The sequence below is a fragment of the Rhinolophus sinicus genome, chromosome 2 (assembly GCF_057876585.1).
Source record: "Rhinolophus sinicus isolate RSI-liver-muscle chromosome 2, RSI-T2T, whole genome shotgun sequence".
Classification (NCBI taxonomy): Eukaryota; Metazoa; Chordata; class Mammalia; order Chiroptera; family Rhinolophidae; genus Rhinolophus; species Rhinolophus sinicus.
This window is the reverse complement of record NC_142502.1, coordinates 124,168,070-124,185,743: the sequence shown is the minus strand read 5'-3', so window position 1 is coordinate 124,185,743 and position 17,674 is coordinate 124,168,070.

Below are 17,674 nucleotides of genomic sequence, written 5' to 3'. Positions count from 1 at the left end.
GTAAATAGGAGAATTTGGAGTGTCTGAGACTCTTATTGTTTTTCTGTATTTCAGGGAAGTAGAGCCACACCTTAGGCAGCCCAAATGATGCTCTTTTATATGCATTCAGTACCTACAGTTTGTTCCTAAACGTGTGCCTCAATAAATACTTCAGGATTGCTTATAGGAAGTTTCCAGGAAGGACTCTGTCCCAGACTGCCCAGGGATGTTTCATAACTACAAGAGGGGCCCCCTCTATCACCATGCCCTGTGTCCCAGCTCTACTGAATGACTCAATTTCCCCCAAACGCAGCCCCTTCTCTTGCTCTGTGCCTTCCCCAGGCTCTTCCCTTACCTTTTAGGGACAAGGACCATTTGTCTTTATAACCCCAGAACCTAACACCCTACCTGACATATAGGATGTCTTCATCCTATATGAAAGGAGGGAGGGAGGGAAGTAACACCTGTGAAGTAAATGGCTAACTTGTTTGTAATGCCTCCCTAGCCCCCTGCCTTCTCCCCACTCCCTGCCTGGCCGCAGCTAGAGTGTCAGCTCTGAGCAGTGGACTTGGCTGTGCGTTTACGACGGAGTCCTCACCGCCCAGAGCAGAGTCTGACATGTTGTGGGTGTTGGGTGAATATATGTTGAATCAGTGAGTGCAAGAAGAGTTTCTACACCCTCACCCAGCAGGATTCAGACTGAGCTCCCAGCACCCTGTCCCAGGGTAGGTGAGCCTTCCTCAGGTCCCATGCTGCCCCCTGGGTATTTCTATCAGAGCACCTATGACACTCGGTTTTTGTTGTTGTTGTTTGTTTTTGTCAGTCTGAAAACAACTTGAAAGCAAGGACTAGGTTATTTTTCCTGTTTCCTCTAAATGACACGTAAGCGGTATTCAATATGTGTTTATGGAATGAATGAATAAGTGAATTAAAGGATATTTGGGACTTGTAGGAAGTCACTGACTTGACATCGCAGCTCAGACTTTGGAGATTAGGATTCTGGTCTTCTGTACCTGTGGCTGAGACGTTTTATGAAAACACGGCCGTGACCATTCCTTTACATATTGTCTAGGACTGCTTTTGTGCTGCAATGGCAGAGGTATTGAGACCACATGGCCCTCAAGCCTGTTTGGGCCTAGAAGGAAAATCTTGCCAGCCTCAGGTCTAGAATCTCTACTTGGTCTGAGGAACTAAAACTGCAGTTAGAGAGAAAAATGAAGTAGCTGCCCAGGAGGGACAAGAAATGAGAATTGCAGAGTCCTGACAGCACCCTAAGCCAAACTTCCAAATGACCTTGAGATCTAACCACATTCCTGTCCTCAAGTTCAGTCGAGACACCCCAGTTGTCTCCTACTAAATTCCTCTTTTTATTGAAAGTAGTCTGCGTTGGGCTAATGATATTTGTAACTCAAGGGTACTATTATTTAATTTACCCACGTATTCAACTCTCATGTATTCATTCAAAAATTTCATAGAGAGCTTAGTCTGTCAGGTACATGCTAGGGATGGATAATAACAGTGATGAACAGGACAGCCCTGGTCCCTGCCCCCGGAAAGCTTATATTTTAATAGAATGAGTTAGATTTCAGGTTCCTGTGAGCCTTTAATGCCATAAGATTATAATGGAGCTGAAAAATCCCTATCACCAAGTGACACTGTAGCTGTCCTAACGTTGTCGTATCGCAATGCATTACACACGTGTCCGTGGCGATGCGGGTGTGCAACAACCTTCTGTGCTGCCTGTCATATGAAAGTCTAGCACACACATTATGTACAGTACACATCACTTGAAAATGATAATAAATGACTGTATTGCTGGTTAATGTATTTACTATTTTTTAAATCATTATTATACAGTGCATTCTTTCTACTTATAAAAAAAGTTTGCTGTAAACATTTCACCATGTTATGGTGGCAGCAGCCTCACACATTTGTATTTACACCATCGCTTGATTGCATCCTTTTCTCTTGTGCTTGATTTAATCTCATGCTGCTTTGTACAGTACATGCTGCACAGGCTCGTAGCCCAGGAGCAGCAGGCTGGACCACACAGCCTACGTGTGCAGTGGGCTAGACCATCCAGGTTTGTGTGAGGGCACTCTGTGACATTCACATGACAAAAATTGCCTAATGACACATTCCTCAGTCGTATCCCCATGGTTTAGTGGCACATGACTGTAGAGGCAAAGGAAGGGGGTATTTATTACTTATTTTTACAAGAGAAAGTACTAGAACATCTCTGAACACTAACAGGAGGGTTTCAGCAGAGGAAGAACTTGGAAATGCATCAAAGGGAAAATGAAATGGAGCCAAGTTTTCTCAAAGACGATTGAGAGTGGGGTCTTGAGCTCATGTGAGGGGTTGGTTGGCTTTTGATAGGAAAGGGAGTCAAAGGAACTGACAGCATGGATTTTGAATTCTCAGGGCTCTGGGTGACCTTGGGCAAGTTGATTTCTTTGAGCCTGTTTCCTTAGCTGTTAACGTGGGGATAATGTTCTTCCCTCAGAGGGAGGTTTTAAGGATTAAATGAGATAATGCTTGTAAATGACTCAGTGGTATTCTTAGTATCCTTTAGACCTTCTCCCTCCCAAATCCAGTCAAGTCTACCAGCTAACTCACTTTAAGCCGGTGACAAACATCTGGACCTAGTCACGTACTAAAGGAAAGGCAGAGGGCAGAGGGGAGAGGGAGAAAAGACTGATAGAAATTTATATTTGCAAAGTTTTTTTTCCATCTAATAGCCTCCAAATTACTTACCAAAGAATCTTCAATAGTCCTTGTGGAACTTTTCGAGGTGGCAATTAAACAAGCCCTGCTGACAAGGACATTGGCTACCCAGAAAGGAATGCTGTCAGTGGCGTCCTCTTCCCAGATAAAGGAAGGACCAAGAAGTGATTATCCCTCAGTCACTGTCGACAGCTTTACTAGGCTCTGGGCAGTTTTGGCCACAGATCCCAGGAGGCAGGCAGAAGGAAAGAACTCAGGAAAAGGTAACTAAGAGAGAGCCATCGGTGCTGGCTTTGCACACCACTGACTTGCTATATTTTGCTGTGGAAATCACTGAACTTCTTGCATGTAGTCACATGCCACTGAACGGGGGCAATTCATTATGAGAAATGAGTCGTTATGCAATTCTGTGGTTGTGCAAACATCATAGAATGTACTTCCTAGATGGTCTAGCCCACTGCACACCTAGGCTGTGTGGTCTAGCCTGCTGCTCCTGGGCTCCGAGCCTGTGCAGCATGTACTGTACAAAACAACACAGGATTCAATCCAGCACAAGAGAAAGTGATGCCGTCAAGACACATGGTGAACACGAGATGTATGAGGCTGCTGCTGGAGTAACACGGCCTTCTGTTTTAGCAACTTTTTTATCAGTAGAAAGAATATGCTCTAATGAGAAAAAGTATAGCATGGTACATACACCAACCAGTCATCTGTCATCATCAGGTATGACGTCCTGTACGTAACGTATGCGACTGGCAGCGCAGAAGGTTGGTTCACACACATCACCACGGACACGTGAGCAATGCGTTGTGCTACGGCGTCAGGACAGCTACGACGTCATTAGGCGATAGGAACTTTTCCGCTTTATGATAATCTTATGGGATCACCCTCGTATTCTCGGTCCATCGTTGACCAAAACGTTGTTTTACGGCTCATGACTTTACTTAGTTTTTGTTTAGGTGAAAAAAACCCCCAACATAAACCAAACCAAACCAAACCTGTCTACTTAGTTTACTGGAATGGGCTCAATTGTTTTTAACTCGGAGTGTTTGGAACTATGGGAGGTATACTTTCAGTTGTCTCAGTTCCGGGCTATGATACTGGCATCCAGTGCTCCCTTGAGAAATGCTCTTGACTTTGTCCAGTAGGAGGGTCAACTGTGCCGGTTCTTTGGGTTCTGTACTATTGTACATGTTGGAGTCCAGGAATGCTCCAGCTGGCATTTTAGAGGGGGTGGCTTGTTGGGAAGGATGCTGTGTTGGGCTCTGTTTACTTCCTGGGGAAAGCCTTGGCAGCTCTTGTTGCCCTCCCGAGGCGGGTCCTAGGTACAGGTTTGGTGCACACCTCATACCCAGCTCATTCTGGGTGTGTCATACAGCCACTAGGTGGGCAGTCTCAAGAGGGCTTTCCTGTTTTCATACCCTGGAAAGATCTTGTTAGTGTTTTTCAGAGAGCAAAGGAAGAAGCTGATCTGACCTGATGTGCCCCTATAGAAAGAGACCCTACAGTCATATAAACCTTATCACTGCTCCTCACCACAGATTACTTGAAACATCAGGAACAATAAAATCTATGTGATATCTTTTCCTACACTGAACACAGCATTTATGGATTTTTTTTTTTTCTGTTTGCCCAATGTATGATGCCATTCTCAGAAACAAAAGTCTACACATAGTCAAGCATTCTCATTGCAAAAGACCACATCTTCCAGTTTTCATTAAGGTCAATGAAGGAAAGGAAAGCTGGGATTGAAATTTCAGCATAAGAAAAATTTGGCACCTAACACTGTCAGAGGACAACAGGTGTCATGTCTACATATACTGTTGGTGGCTGAAAATACAATTCACAATCTTCCTGCTTTTCTTGTGAGTGATTGATGGAAGAAAAGTAGATTGATCACTGTTACTCAGAAGAAACCTCCTGCCAGCTCTGGGGTTTGGAGGAAGTTGACTTGGTCTTAAGAGTCAAAGCCCAGTTTATTGGGATGTTCTACCATGTTAGGTTTTTTCCTGGGGAAAAAAAAATCCTCTACTTTGCATTCCCACTTTACATCTTTGGCTTGGCATATCCCTGAATTATGAAATTCCCTGGTGTGTTAAGAGCAATGATTTAATACCAATTTATAAATGTGAGTGCTGATATAAATGTAGACATGTAAATACACATCTTTTATTTGCTTTTCTTTAACAGCTAATAAAATCTCCAAGAGAAATACTTTTCAATTGTCGAGAAACTTAAATTACATGAACCTGAAACTACTTTTGCCTGAAAGCATTGGGGGAGTTCATCTAAGAATGAAGGCTGGTTCTTTAATTTGTTTCAGATTTCTTCTCGTTTATATGACGAAAAAGAAGAGCTGGGCATTTCAATTATAAATCCGATACAAGTATATTTGTGTATTTTCAATTTATATTCGTAGGTTGCTTTTTCACCAATAAGGGTGAAATATAAAATGTGGATCCCATGCAACAAAAAAAATACAAAAACAAGGCAAATAATAAATGCCTAGACTGACAATGGAGAAAGCCAATTCTAGGAAGCTAGTAACAACCTTATTGCTTCCAAAATATTTCTATCTGTCCATTAAATAAGTGTTTTCTTAGTATACACACTGTGCCAACCCCTGAGAAGTTGACTAAGACACAACCTGTACCCTGAAGAAGCTCACTGCGGGGTGGGGAATGGGTATTTACTGACATTTCTCTGATTTCTGTTGGGCTAAGGGGCTAAATTGCTGGATCCCCTGGAGCCAACATCAAACCTTTCATGTGCAGATCATAAAACTCCATAGAAGCCATCAGCCAGCCAGCAACAGACTGATGAGGTAACGCTAAGTAAAGTTCCACAGGCATGGAGAAGTGAGACCAATGAAACTGTCTTATCCAGGAACCAATAAAAGTCTTAGATGCTATGAGTCATGCAGTTTGTCTAAAATATTCCAAGTGTGGGAAACTGCCCAAGGGATCACCCAGTCATGCCTCACAGTTGTGGAATACTTCCCAGGGTATGAAGTATTTTCACTTGTGCTATTTTGACACCGCGATGGCGTATCAGGAAAGCATCACCATTACCCATATTTTACAGATGAGGAAACTGCGATACTCAGCAATGAAATCACTTATCCTGGTCAGCAAATCAGCAAGGGGTCAATGGTGGGGTAAGGTAGACTCGTTTGCCTTCAATGTTATGCCCTGTAACTCCCCTGAGAACATGGAGTTCCTATCTTAAATTTTAGTAGGATCTCTGGGGAGTACCACGATGTGGGAGCCAGCGTCTATCAAGGCCACAAATATTGCTTATTACATAGGGAACAATGGTCCACCATGGCTGTGTAGAGGTGATTGTCCTCAGGTGGTGGCTGGGATCCCAGGGGTACGGTGTGTCCCTAAAGTGACTGTGGGGATTGCCATTGCCTCAGGTCAGGTTGTCCCAACCTTGGGAATTTACCTTCAGGAATGGAGGAGATTGGATGCTCTGTACAGTCTCTGTAGAACAGCACAGGGCACCTGGGGGTTATTACCCGAAATCAGATCATGGGGAAAGCCCGGGTCATGGAGTCACCAACATCAGGTCCAGGGTGACCCTGGAAATTCTGAAATGGAGGCTTATCTCAGTACTATGATTTGTTGCCTTGGAAACCTAAGACCTGAGTCTTGGGTGCTCCTCATTGGCAGCCAAAATTTCCAAGCCATGTAGGGTCTCTTTAGTAGAGGCCACCAAAGGGAATAAGGAAGTCCTAGAGTTTGTAGATACTCCCTTGAGAAATAACTGCCTAGTCTTTGTGTCAAAAAGGAGCCTACTCAAGGCTGGCTGGGGCTTTCCATCCACTGGCTGTGAATTAACTTTCTTTTAGGCCAAGATAAGCCAGTTGGCTGTTATGTATTGTTATCCCCAAATTAATAATTTATTATGGGATCCCCTACACTTGTGGAAATGAGCGTGTAATTATATTGTTCAATTCTAAAATTTCTATTTGGTTCTTTATATTTTTTTTCTTTTGCTGAGACTTTTTATTTGCTGAGACTATTTTTTGTTTCAAGTGTGTTTGTAATTTAGAAATCTTTGTCAAATAACTAACATCTCTGTCATCTGGCTATTATCTTTTTTCATCCATTGGCGGTTCTTTTTTCATTCAGTTGTAGATCTTAGCAGTTCTTGGTGTGACGACTGATTTTCAGATGAAACCTGGACATTTGAGGCATTATGTTATGAGACTCTGGAGCTTATTTAAATCTTTTGTTTTCACTGGTTTCCTCTGATACCACTGCAACAGGGGAAGGGTGGGGTGCCATGGGTTACTGCTGGGTGGGGATGAAAGTCCAGGCTTTCTATGGACACTGAGTGGGGAGGGGCTACAAAGTATTGCTGTGCAGGGGTGGGAGGTCAGTTTCCAACCCATCCTCCACTGACATCCCTGTGGCTGGGGAGGATAAGAGTGTCCTGCTGCTGCTCCCCTGACATTAGGGTAGAAGGTGGCCTCATCACGGCTGGGGCGGGGCGGGGGTTGGTGGTGGAAATCCTGATTCTCCACTAGACTTCTGAATCACCTTTATTGGAGAGAGGGTGCTCATTACTGCCAGGAGGTCCCCAGTGACACTGCGGCGGGGGCGGAAAAGCCATTAGCCCCATTGGGATGAAAGCCCCAGGTCCTACTCTGACACCACAATATGCGGAGGGATTGGGGCACCTTGTTACAGTCTGACAAGGGTGGAAATCTATGCTCCCCATTCAGCTTCTGCTGGTGGGGGTGAGGCCACAGTTTTTTCCATGGTGTTTGACTGGAGTTGAACGGTAATTGTCTAAAGGTTGTCTGTCTTTCTAGTCTGCTCCTTTCTCGGTCCTTTGGTTAGACAGAGCAGGCTTTTGTTGAGATTTTTTTTTTTTTTTTTTTTTTTTTGGGTGGGGCAGTTTGTCTGGGACCATAGTTGTTTCTAGATTGATGGTTTCTTCAGCTTCAAGTCTGCTATATATGAAACAAAACACCCAGGCAACTCACTCCCATATCATTCTTCAGGTTCTGAGCCAGTCTGTCTTCTTCTCTTCACCTTTTAGTTTTCTTATATTTTTTAAACACACAAGGTCCAAGGTTTTCATGGTAGGTAGAGGAAGAATAGGGAGACGTGTGTCTGTCTTCCCAGAGGCAACATCCTCCATTCCGTCGCTTTTGAAAGAAGATTTTTTTCACAGCAATATTATTTCCCCAAGGGAACTTTAAGCTTACTTTCTTACTTAATATTCTATTGGTAGGCCCCATGGACAATGCGTATCGCTGCATTCAAGGCTTGGATGACTTCCAGTGGTCTCTGTTCTGCACTGTTCATGTAAGGCTATGAGGTCTAGTTAACCAGCCCCGTCACCCAGCCCTCACACTCACATGTCCTCTAGAGATGATCTGTGACCACACAGCACAGTCTCCATCGGTGCTGTTTGCATGGTCGCTCATTCCCCTTCTACTCTCAAAGATGGCGATCTGGGGGATTGCAGCAAGCCAACAATGTGGTCATCCAGAATCCCTGGGGGCAGAGCCCAGGCTTCAGTACTTTTTGAAGCTCCCCAGGTGTGGTAGGCAGGCCTCCCAAGAATTCCACGCCTTAACCCTGAAAGCTGTGACCTGTTTCCTGCACATACGTTACATTGAAGGGAATCAAGGCAGCAGATGGAATTAAGGTTGCTAATCAATGGACCTTAAAATAGGGAGGAGATCCTGGATCAGGTAGATGGGCCCAAAGGAATCACAGGGGTCTTTAAATGTGGAAGAGGGAAGAGTCACTGTCAAAGCGACGTGATGTGACTCCACCAGCCACTGATGGAGGAAAGGTCCACGAGCCAAGGAATGAAGAGCTTCTAGAAGCTGGAAAAGGCAAGGAAATGGATTTTCATCTGGAGCCTCCAGAAGAACAGTAGCCTTGCTGACACTTTGATTTAGCCCAGTGAACCCCAATTCAGACTTTTGACTTCCAGATCTGCAGGGTAATAAACTTGTGTTGTGTTAAGCCACCAAGTTTGTGGTCATTTTTTACAGCAGCAACAGGAAACTGATACATGCTGCCAAGGTGAAGAACCACCATTGCAGACTTTCTGTTGGTTCTCGGCCACTGTGGGGGCAGAGCCCCAGAAAGTAGTTTACAGGCTCTCGGCCTCACGTGGAGGGGTGCTGGCTCGGGTAGTGGATGGCCATCAGCTGTGCCTGATTGGCTGTCAGCTGTGGCCATTGAGCCATTGGCCACTAATATAACTGCTGCGGCTACGGAGGAGAGCCGAGGAGAGTGGAGGAGAGCTGTCGGTCGGTTGGCAGAAAAACGGACAGCAGGTCTCACGTCCAGTGAACCCAGCCTCCAGTGAGACCATAGTGGTATGACTCCCCTACCTATGGCTCCGTGGGTGTTCCTTTTTGGCCTCACCATATCCTGCGTTCTTGTGTGGGGAGCGGGAGCAGAGACCCCGCAGGCCTCCCTGCACGACAGCCACCATTTGCCAAAATCATGTCTCAGATCTTTCTAGGAGCATGGCTTTGCCTGGAGAAAGGGGCTTGTCCCAGCTGTTTCTAGTTCTCTTTTACTTTTTGTTTCTTCATAGGCACACCGCGTTGTATTGCCCTTGGCTTGAGTACGCTTCACAGATGCTGCATTTGTTACACATAGAAGGCAGGACCTTCACCAGCAAAAAGATCATCACTCGTTTTATTGCAGTGGTCTGGAACCAAACACACAATACCTCCAAGGTATGCCTATTTTACTAAAATTTTTTAATTGAGTATATAATTTACATATAACATTGTGTAATTTTCAAGTTTAAAGTGTATGTGTTGATTTGATACATTTATATATTGCAATTTGATTATCACCATCGTGTTAGCTAATATCTCTATCATGTCACATAATTTCCATTTCTTTTTGTGGTAAGAACAGCTAAGATCTAGTCTCTTAGTAAGTTTGAGATCTTAGCAACTTTGAAGTATTTAATATAGTATTGTTGTATGTAATCACTATACTGTGCGTTTGATCTCCAGGACGTATCTTCTAATTGAAGGTTTATAGTCTTTAACAACACCTCCCCAGCTCCCCCACCCACCGGCCCCTGGTAACTAACTATTCTATTCTGATTCTATGAGTTCTGCTTTTTTTAAAAAAATATTTTTTTATTGGGGAAGGGGAACAGGACTTTATTGGGGAACAGTGTGTACTTCCAGGACTTTTTTCCAAGTCAGGTTGTTGTCCTTTCAAACTTAGTTGTGGAGGGTGCCGTTCAGCTTCAAGTTGTTGTCCTTTCAGTCTTAGTTGTGGAGGGTGCAGCTCAGCTCCAGGTCCAGTTGCCGTTGCTAGTTGCTAGTTGCAGGGGGCGCAGCCCACCATCCCTTGTGGAACTCGAGTCGTTGAACCGGCAACCCTGTGGTTGAGAGCCCACTGGCCCACGTGGGAATCGAACCAGCAGCCTTCGGAGTTAGGAGCATGGAGCTCTAACCACCTGAGCCACCGGGCCGGCCCGAGTTCCGCTTTTTTAGAGTCCACATTTAAGTGATATCATATAATATTTGTCTTTGGTGTATCTCACTAAGTGTGATGCCCTCAAGATCCATCCATGTCATTGAAATGGCAGGATTTTCTTCTTTCTCATGGCTGAATAATACTGTGTGTGTGTGTGTGTGTGTGTGTGTGTGTGTGTGTGTGTGTGTATGTACCACATCTTCTTTATCCATTTGACTATCGATGGACACTTAGGTTGTTTCCATGTCTTGACTAATGTAAATAATGCTACAGTGAATACAGATGTGCACTATCTTTTCAAATTAGTGTTTTTGTATCCTTCAGATAAATACCCAGAAGTGGAATAGCTGAATCATATGGTAGTTTTTTTGGTCTTGTTAATTTTTTGAGGACTCTCTATACTGTTTTCCATAGTGGCTGTACAAATTTATAATCCCACCAACAGTGCACGAGGGTTCCCTTTTCTCCACATCCTCGCCAATGCTTTTTATTGTCTTTGTGATGATAACCGTTTAACAGGTGTGAGGTGATATCTCATTGTGGTTTTGATTTGCATTTCCCTCATGATTAGTAACATTGAATATCACTTCATGTGTCTGCTGGCCATCTGTATGTCTTTGGAAAAATGTCTGTTCAGGTGTTCTGCCCATTTTTAAATTGGATTATTTGGGGTTTTACTGTTGTTGAATTGTACGTGTTCTTTACGTATTTTAGATATTAGCACCTTGTAGATACATGATTTGCAAATATCTTCTCTCACTCAGTTGGTTGCCTATTTGTTTTGTTGATGGCTTCCTTTGCTGTGCAAAAGTCTTTTAGTTTCATGTAGTCCCGTTTGCTTACTTTTGTTTTTGTTTCCTTTGCCATTGGAGTTAAATCCACAAAAATATTGCTAAAACCAATGTTAAGGAGATTACCACCTATGTCTTCTTCAATGTATTTTATTGTTTTAGGTCTTATGTTCAAGTCTTCAATCCATTTTGAGTTAATCTTTATGTATGGCGTAAGATAGTGGTTTATAGTTTCATTCTTTTCCAACACCATTTATTGAACAGATGCTTCTTTCTCCACTGTATGTTCTTGCCCCTTTGTCATAAATTAATTGTCATACAGGTGGGTTTATTTCTGGGATCTCTATTCTTTCCCATTGGCCTATGTGTCTATTTTTCTGCCAGTATCATACTATTTTTATTATTGTAGCCTTGTAGTATAGTTTGAATCATGAAGAATGATGCTTCCAGCCTTTTCTCAAGATTGGTTTGGGTATTTGGGATCTTTTGTGGGTTTTTACACATTTTGTGTGTTTTTTTGTTGTTGTTCTATTTCTGTGAAAAATGCCATTGGGATTTTGATAGGGATTGCACTAAATCTGTAGATTGCTTTGGGTAGTATAGACATTTAAACAACAGTAATTCTTCCTATCCATGCATGAGCACAGAATATCTTTCCATTTCTTTGTCTTCAATTTCATCATGTCTACAATGTCTTATGGTTTTCATTGTACAGGGCTTTCATCTCCTTGATAAATTTATTCCTAGGTATTTTATTTTATTTTTTTGTAGGTGTAAATGCGATTGTTTTCTTCATTTCTCTGTCTGATAGTTCACTGGTAGTAGAAACACAATAGATTTTTGTATACTAATTTTTGTACCCTGCACGTTTACTGTATTTTTTTTAAAGTTTATTGTTAGTAAAGTTACATAGATTTCAGGTGTACAATTCTGTATTACATCATCTATAAATCCCATTGTGTGTTCACCACCGAGTCAGTTCTCCTTCCATCACCATATATTTGATCCCCTTTACCCTCATCTACACCCCCTCGCCTCACATTTACTGTATTTGTTTATAATTTCTAATAGTTTTTTTTTGTGTGTGTGGAGACTTTAGGGTTTTCTATATATAAAATCATGTCATCCACAAATATTGACAATTCTGTCCAGCGCTTTCTAATGTGTTCACCTCACTTAGTGAGTTCTTCAGCTTCAGAATATCTGGTCCTTTTGTAGAGTTCCAATCTTTTTGGTAAAGTACTCTTGTTCATTAAATTTATTCCTGAGCTCACTGAACTACCTTTCTGAGTTTCTTCAGGAAAGCCATTTCGAATTCTCGACCAGTTAAATCAAAATCTTTCCTGACTTTACCGGTGGTTTCTGGAGAACTGAGGTTTTATTTTTGTGATAACATGTTGCCATGATTTTCACTGTGCTCGGTACGTTGTTCCTCTGCCCTTTGGGAGTAGGGAACACTTTTCTTTTTTTTCACCCCTTGGCTGCCAATTCTTTATTTTGCATAATCCTTTTTTTTTTTCTTACATAAAAACTGAAACAAGGAAATTTTGGGTTGGTATGCCCCTGTGGGATGACAGCATGATCGACATGTGTGTAATAAATGCAGACTTCTAATGTACAGATACAGTCACACTTTCACACTCTGACATTTCCCCGCACCCCAGACTTACATGTTTTTTTTTTTTCAGATATGTTATTTTTTTTTTTTATTATTTTATTAGTTTCAGGTGCACAAGACAAAGCAAAACTTAGACGTTTATCATTTATATCCCTCACACTGTGTGAACCCCCCTCCCCCCATCCACTATCCCTCTGTACGTTCCCCAAATTAATTTTCAAAACCCTGTGGCCATCTTGTGGTTACCGATTATTTTCTAAACCTCTCACCTTCCCCTTATCCCCACCCCCCCGCCCCTCTAGCAACCCTCAGTTTTTTCTCCATGTTTCCAAAACTGTCTCTGATTAGTTCATTCACTTATTCTTTTCTTTAGATTCCGCATATAAGTGAGATCATATGTATTTGTCTTTCTCTGTCTGGCTTATTTCACTTAGCATAATGTTCTCTAGGTCCATCCATGTTGTTGCAAATGGTAAGATTTCTTTCTTCTTTATGGCTGCATAATACTCCATTGTATAAATGTACCACAGTTTCTTAATCCAGTCATTTCGGTTGTTTCCATGTCTTGGCTACTGTGTATAATGCTGCAATAAACATAGGAGTGCATAAAGATTTTTGAATTGGAGTTTTGGATTTCTCCGGATAGATACCTAGGAGTGGGATTGCTGGATCATAAGGTAGTTCCATTTTCAGATTTTTGAGATACCTCCAAACTGTTTTCCATAGTGGCTGCACCAATCTGCATTCCCACCAACAGTGCACCAGCGGGGAACACTTTTCTTATTCAGTTAAGCTGTTTACCTACTTTGATTCTAACAGTTGAAGTTGGTAATTAGAGGCCTTTTCCAGCAGGGGGCGCTATAGCACAAGATTTCGGTTTCTTTTACCTGCATTGCCTCTGTATTTGAGCCCCGCTTTCCACTCTGACCGCCTCCGCCAGAGGTGCACTGGTACCCTCCTCCCCTCCGCTTGTGCCCCCGGGGTCGCTGGTACCTTGCTGCTGCAGCTGTTTCTGCTCGTGTCTGCGGGATGTCGCGCCTAGATTGGGGTGGGGGAGGGACCTGGAGGAGGAGGGTGTGTGGAGAGTCAGGGTTGCAGGCTCCTGGCTTCCTCCAGAATTGTGGAATTTGAAAGTGCCGCAGCAGGAGGGGGGACCTGGGTCGTGGGCCCCTGACACCGCCTCTGCTCCGTTCTCTGCGGCCACAGGCGCTTCTTCAGCCCGGGGGCGGGAGTCGCGTGTGCCACCTTTCTGCTGCTACCGGCTTCTCTGGGGGTGCGGGTACCGCCGCAGCCTTTGGGGGCGAGTCCTGGCGCCTACCCTGCTGCCGCCTTTAAATTTTTTTTTTTTGGGGGGACCGTATTGTTTGTGGGTGCGGGGGTTGCTGTGTCTCTGTCACTGCTACCTTTTTTCCCTCCGGCTGCGGGCTCGGCCATCATGGCTGGGCCGGGTCATGGCACAGCTTTGGCTGTTGCAGTTTCTGTCTCTTCTGTGTTCCAATCCACTCACCGTCTGATGTACAGGAGTGTTATCTCCCAGCGTCCTGGTGTGTGAGCAGCGGAACCTTTTTGAGTTATGCGTTTCCTACTAGGTAGACGCAGACTGAAGCGGAGAGATAAAAGGTGCATCTCTTGCTGAAGTAACTGTATTCACCTTTTGAACAAGTAAGTTTCTCTAGGGAAGTTGCCATAGGCCCTGTAGCCAAGACCAATGATATTTTCAGTAATTGAGCAATTTCTTTTGAAAGTTCAATGTACTTTTTGTTAATAAGCAAACAATTAGCTTACATAATGAATTAACATCATTATGATTTTCAGGAAAGCAGAGGACTGATCACAGGAATTAATTAAAAATCTCAAGTTTGCACTTAGGGACCAGATACTGATTATTCTTCAGAAAGTCACATTTCAGCTTCGAGGAACCGGGGAAATGCAAACACCGATGGAGATTTTCCTAGGTGACCACCAACTGCTAAAGGGAAGCAAGGTGTTGCTCTGAGCAATGATTCTTAGCAGACAGTGGTGGAGACTGGGGGTGAAGATAAAATTACCCGCTGTAAATTTTCCATCTAAATCTCTGACTCTGACACAGCCTCCTTGGCAATGGTTCTTAAACTCAGGCATGAAGAAACAGCTAGGGGTTTTATAAATGGGGCTGAGGCCCTGGTTTCAACCCCACAGACTAATTCAGTAGATTTGAGGCGAGGCCTTAGGTCTTTAACAATTGAGAACAATACTGTCCCAAGGGTGGTGTGCACGTCAGTGAAACGCACTTTGAAAAACAGTTGGGTTAAGACTCACTGGAAGGCAAATATATGGTGATGGAAAGGGACCTGACTCTGGGTGATGAACACACAATGTGACATATAGATGATGTATTACAGAATTGTACACCTGAAACCTATGTAACTTTACTACCCTAATAAACTTTAATTTTTTTAAAAAAAGAATCACTGGAAGCTTAGCAAATGATTGGCAGATGTGGTGTACCCTCAGGTGTGTGGAGGTTGAGAACAACAGCTGTAAAGAGAAAACAGCTTCAAAGTCAGAGGAGTCAGTATTAGTATTAAAATAATTTGTTTTTCAACTGAGCTCAAGTACAAGTCTGGAATAATGTAGACTGTGTTACAAAGTCAGGCTCTTTTTCTGGGTTGCACTATTTTACTAAGTACTTACTGTCTGTGGAAGACCTGGTACACTTGGCATGAGGATTCAGCCTGGTCACCATTTAGGTAATACCAGCAGGAAGGGTGAGGAAGGGACTTTGGCTCTTGTGAAAGTGTCCATACTTAAGAAAATCCCACCTGTTGGCTGAGGTTCTAGCCAGTCTACCTAGCGTGATTATGTTTTTTATTCTTCAAGTCTGAACTAAGAACAAAACCATGCATTTCACTTTGGCTTCCTTCGTGGATAGTGCATGCATAGAGTGTTACATTGTGAACGGGTCCTGATAAAGACAGGCGATTCAAACGTTTTAAAGAAAATTTAATGTGCATTTTTTAAATCATGAAAGTGAATTAAAAAGTGAATGTTTAAGGAATGAGGGTTATGCACCAACTTCTGGGAATGACCCGAATCCCAAAAGCAGAAAGAGGAACTTCATCTTTGAAAAAACCAGCCAATCCCTCAAACTCTATTGTGATGAGGCGATGCTAGTTCAGAAAAGTTGAAATATGTGGGAAAATGCCCAGTGTGGGTGGTAAAGCACACCTTGATGGGAAAACCCAACCACCCAGGTTGTCATGAGCTTCCCCCAACTAGTCTATTACCAAAAAGACATGACAGCAGCAGGGCTAAATGACACACTGACAGCCCTATGTACAGGAAGCCATCAAGAGGCAAAGTGACCTGGAACACAGAGATTCTGCGTGGTGAGCAGCATGGGAGATGCTAATCTCTTTTGGTTGTGAGAAGGAAAAACGTACATGTCACTCACTCACATAATCCTGCCTCACAAGGGACTTCCTGCCTGCTTGGAACCTAGTACTGGCCTTTTCCAAAACTCCTGCAGAGTTGCAGAAAGAACTCATCTCATTTGAAGATCATTGATAGTCAAAAAGGATAGCATTTCAAAACAGATACAAAAGAAAAAAAAAAAGAAACAGGAAAAACAAGTGGCAGGTAAGGATATCTCACGAGAAAAAAATGTTACCGAAAAACATAAAAATGTAGAACAATCATCTCATCACATAATCTAAATCCTTTTTATCTAAACCTGGTTACAGGTAAGCAAGTGGTCAAAACGGAGAAAGGCTCCGGAAAATTAATGCTGGTTAAAAAAAAAGAGATGAAATATCTATCAGAAATGGGGTAACGCAATGAAGAGTAAAAATTTTTAAAAGGTGTTTTGGTTATCTGTTACTACGTAACAAATCATCCCAAATCTTAGAGGCTTAAAACCACAACTAAAGAATGCTTGAGAATCTGCCATTTTGCTTGGGCTCGACAGAGATGGCTTATCTCTTCTCTACATGGCATCAGCCATACAGCTCACGTGAACTGGAGAATCCACCTCCAAAACGGCCCACTCACTCATGGGGATGGAATTGGTGGCTGAAAACCAAGATAGGTTTGTTGGCCAGGAGTGTTGGCTCCTCTCCACCTGGGCTTCTCCACAGGGCTGCTTAAACCTATTGGTTGCAGATGTTTGCACAACATGGTAGCTGGGTCCTAAAAACAGTGTTTGAGAGTCAGAAAGTAGAAGCTATTGGTCTCTTAAGACTAGGTCCTGTAATGTGCAGTGTCCCTTTTATCATTTTCGATTGGTCAAAATAGTTACAGAGCTTACCCAGGTTCAAGGTGAAGAGGCTTAGACTTCCACTTTTTAAAAAAACTTTTATTTAAGTGTGTTTTTTCAGGACCCATCAGCTCCAAGTCAAATAGTTGTTTCAATCTAGTTGTGGAGGGCGCAGCTCACAGTGGCCCATGTGGGGATCGAACCGGCAACCTTGGTGCTAAGAGCACTGAGCTCTAACCAACTGAGCTAACCGGCCGCCCTAGACTTCCACCTCTTATGGGTGGGATATCAAAGGCACTGTGGCCATTTTTAATCTGCCACAAAAGACATTGTGGAATCAAAAATAGAGATATTCTGAAAAGCTGGTTAAGAACCATGGAGGACAAAATTGAGAAAGAGGAACAAACTAAAGTATACAAAGTTAAAAGGAATTAGAGAGAAAATTTTGTATATGGAGTCCAGACATAGGCAATCCAAAATAGGCACAATTGGTGACCATGAAGAGAATGGAAATAGAAGGAAAAATATATAATTCAAAGAGATTTCCATATTTGGCAAAATTCATAAATAAAAATCCTGAATATATTTCAATTCTAGAAGTATAAAATCTAGAAATAATATAACAAATGTTCTCCATTTAGAAATGTTTGTATTTTTGTTCTCATGGCTATCCTTATCCAAAGCCTTTTTATAAAATTCTATATTCCTCTTTTAGTCACTATTGGTGCCCTACCTTGAACAAGAATGAAGTTAACCAGTAACATTTTTTTCCCATCCCTTACCCAAGTTTATCATTTGAACTAATGCCCACCTATAAGGAAATTAGTGAATTTATTCAATA